The 3,654-nt window shown below is 43.2% G+C and overlaps 1 non-coding gene across 1 annotated transcript; it reads left to right on the forward strand.

The window, feature by feature from the left end:
- Positions 1 to 3,280: 3,280 nt before the first annotated feature.
- On the forward strand, positions 3,281 to 3,387 carry LOC113835718. The gene has a single exon (XR_003485405.1). It is a non-coding gene; the product is annotated as a U6 spliceosomal RNA (small nuclear RNA).
- The last annotated feature ends 267 nt before the right edge of the window (positions 3,388 to 3,654 follow it).

Here is a 3,654-nt window from a genome sequence, read left to right on the forward strand (position 1 = left end):
AGAGAGAGAGAGAGTGTGTGTGTGTAAATGTGGATGGATTTGGATGTATGCATGTGTGTGAGTGGATGTGTATATATGTGTGGATATATATTTGTGTATTGTGGATGTGGATATGTGGATATGTGCATGCCTGTGTATGTGACTATGTATATGTGTGTATGTATAAGACCCCCGGAAAGCTCAGGCTTCCAGGATCTTAGCCCAGGACCACGGCCACCCCAATCACCAGGCTGAGTCGAAAGCTTGATGCAAACTACACGAGGCTTTATTGTTGTTTAACGAGCTAACCCCATGTTAGCTCGGGTCTTTCACCCACCGGCCATGGCCGATGGCTCGCAAAGACAGTTTGAAGAGGCTGCATAGAGATCTTATAGGGCAGCGTAAGGGGAGTATCTAGGGGTATGCACAGGCTCAGGATTGGTGTGCCTCCAGGCTTGGAGGGCTTGCCCTATGTTGATTGGTCAACTGGTTGATATGGCCCATAGGCCCTCCCAGGGTGGTTGCTGTGCTTTGTGCATCATTGCTGTGCGCTTGTCCCTAAAGCACACCCAGAGCGGTAAAGCATAGCTCCACCAGCTAACTTCTGATTGGTTCCTTGCCCCGAGGCAGGCATCTAACCTCCTAGTGACTAAGACAAGGCCAGACAAGCATGTGTTCGGCTGTTATGGCTGCTGAAATGGGGAGCTGGTCCCTTCATATGTATGTGTTTGTATATATTTGGATATGTGTATTTTCATGTGTGTGTGTATATGTGTGTATGTGTGTGGACGTGTATATATGTATATGTGTATGCATGTGTAGATATATGTGTATGTGTACATGTGTATGTATGGGGTGTGTGTGTGTGTGTGTGTGTGTGTGTGTGTGTGTGTGTGTGTTCTTGGTTGTCAACTTGACTATATCTGGAATTAACTAAAACCAAAAAATGGCTGGGTATATCTGTGAGGGATGTTGCTTAATCTAATCATTTGAAGTGGGAAGATCCACTTTTTTTTTGTTGTTTGTTTGTTTTTCCAGACAGGGTTTCTCTGTATAACTCTGGGCTATCCTGGAAATAGCTCTGTAGACCAGGCCTACCGCTGCCTCCCAAGTGCTGGAATTAAAGGCAGATGTTACCACCACCTGGCAAGGAAAGATCCACTTCTAAAAATGGATATTTGAGATGGGAAGACACACATTCAATCCAGATCTTTTCAGGAGAAAAGACTCATTTCTAATCTGGGTCACACCCAAGGACATGGAAGAAGGAAGGTTCTCTTTTTGCCTGTTGGCTCTCACCTTGCTAGCAAGTGCATTCCTGCACTGGCTTTAGAACCTACTTCTTCAGAATTCCAGTTTATACTGAAGAGCTACTGAGACATCCAACCTCATGGACTGAGCAACTACTGGATTCTTTGACCTTCCATTCATAGGCACCATTGTTGGCTTAGCTGGGCCACAGCCTGTAAATCATTCTAATAAATCCCATATATTCATTCTATACGTTCTCTCCCTCTGTGGAACCCTGGCCAATACAGTATGTGGGTGGATGTGTGTATGTAGATATATGTGGATATGTGTGTGTGTGTATGTGTTGCATGTATGTGTAGATGGGGATGTGTACAGATGAAGCCATCTGAACAGCCTCGGGTCCATCCCTCAGTGGGGGTCCGTGGACTTGGGGAAACTCCTAGCTACTCCTTGGTGTTAAGAACGAACACAGACACATCTTGTCATCCCAGGAGGGCTCTCAGTCCATGCTGGAAACTGGAGTCTTTGGTTTATTCCAGCATCCTCTTAAATAGCTTTCCAACAGTGGGAATGACCGCAGAAGACATCTACTATCAAGTATAAAGCTGATATCAAAAAACTCTTTTAACCCTAGTGACACACCTAAACAGTCCCTAGGCATGTAAACAAACTTCTCAGAACAGGTGCAGGCACACCCAGAGCCTAGGTCTGTTGTTATGCAAACTAGGAGATATTCTCCACTGAGGCCAAGCCATCTGCTGGTAATTAGCCGGCCATCTGAACGACAATGGGAGATTCAGGCTCTTGGAAATAGAGCCGAGGTTTGGACCAAAAACTTTATAATCAATAGATATTTTTTTGGCCCCAACACATCTGTGAATGTATGTATATGTGTATATAGGTATGCATGTGGATGGGTGTGTATATGAGTGTATATGTGTGTGTATGTGTGCAGATGTGTTGATGTGTATGGATATGGATGTGTTTATGTGGGCATATAGATGTGTGCCTATATGTAGATGTATGTGTGCATGTGTGTGCGCATGTATTATGGGTGTATGCATATGTGGCTATGTGTGGGGTGTGTGTATATGTGTCTGTATATGAGGGTATATATATGAGTGTCTATGGGGGTATATGTGTGTATGAGTGTGTTTGTGAGTGTATCTGTGGGTGTATGTGCTTGTTTGTTTGTTTTTTGAGACAGGGTCTTTTACAGAGTAAAAGCCTGCTACTCACTGTGTAGGCCAGTCTGACCTTGAACTCATAGAGATTTGACTCTTCAACCTCCCAAGTGCTGGAGTTAAAGGAGTGCCCCACCACATCTGGCTGGGTGTATTGTGGATGTGTGGATGTGAATATCTGTGTGTGTACATGAATGCGTATGGATGTGTGGAAACCAAAGGCCAACCTAAGGTGTTATTCCTTAAGAGCTGTTAGAGCTGTTTACTTTTTTCTTTCCCTTTTTCTTCTCTCTCTCTCTCTCTCTCTCTCTCTCTCTCTCTCTCTCTTTCTCTCTCTCTCTTCTTTTAAGAAAGCATCTCCCACTGAGCCTGGTACTCACTGATTAGGGTAGATTGGCTGGCAGTGAGCCCAGGAGTCTCTTGACTCCACCTCCATGCTTCTAGGGTCTAGGGATCAAACTCAGGTCCTGTGCACTTAACCAGCTAAGCCATCTCCCTGCCCCTTTCTTATGACTGCTTATTAATTATTTTATTTGTGTGTATTACTTCCACAAAATAAAAGGTGTTTGCAATATCTTTGAAGTTTTTTTCCATATTTTTTAGATTAATATGACATTGTCCCACATTCTAGAGAAATTCAAAGCTCAAAGCATAGATCGCCGACAATTCATTAAAAAGAATTTGAATATGTAATTTTATTAAAAATATTATTTTAATTATAATTTTGTTATTTAATTCTTTCCCCTTATCCATCATCACTACAATAAAATGTTCCTAATATATTTGCAAAGTATTTGACAGTTTCCAATTAATTCATCTTTTCAAATTTCTCTGGATTAAATATCATTCAAAAAAACCAAAATACTGTGCTTGCTTTGGCAGCACATATACTAAAATTGGAATGATACAGAGAAGATTAGCATGGCCCCTGTGCAAGGATGACACACAAATTTGTGAAGAGTTCCATATTTTTTGATCCAGACCCCCTGAATGTGGGTGTCAGTGAGGAGACCTTGGAAATCTATAAGGCCTCTTGTAGTGGATCAGTACTTATCCCTAGCATAGGAATGGACTTTGGGAGCCCATCCCACATGGAGGGAAACTCCCTGAGCCTAGACACAAGGGGGTTGGCCTAGGCCCTATCTCAAAGAATGCAATAGACTTTGAAGAGCCCCTATGGAAGGCCTCACCCCCTGGGGAGCAGAAAGGGTATGAGGTAGGTGGGGTATTAGTTGGGGGG

The sequence above is a fragment of the Cricetulus griseus genome, chromosome 5, assembly GCF_003668045.3.
Source record: "Cricetulus griseus strain 17A/GY chromosome 5, alternate assembly CriGri-PICRH-1.0, whole genome shotgun sequence".
In the NCBI taxonomy this organism is placed as follows: domain Eukaryota; kingdom Metazoa; phylum Chordata; class Mammalia; order Rodentia; family Cricetidae; genus Cricetulus; species Cricetulus griseus.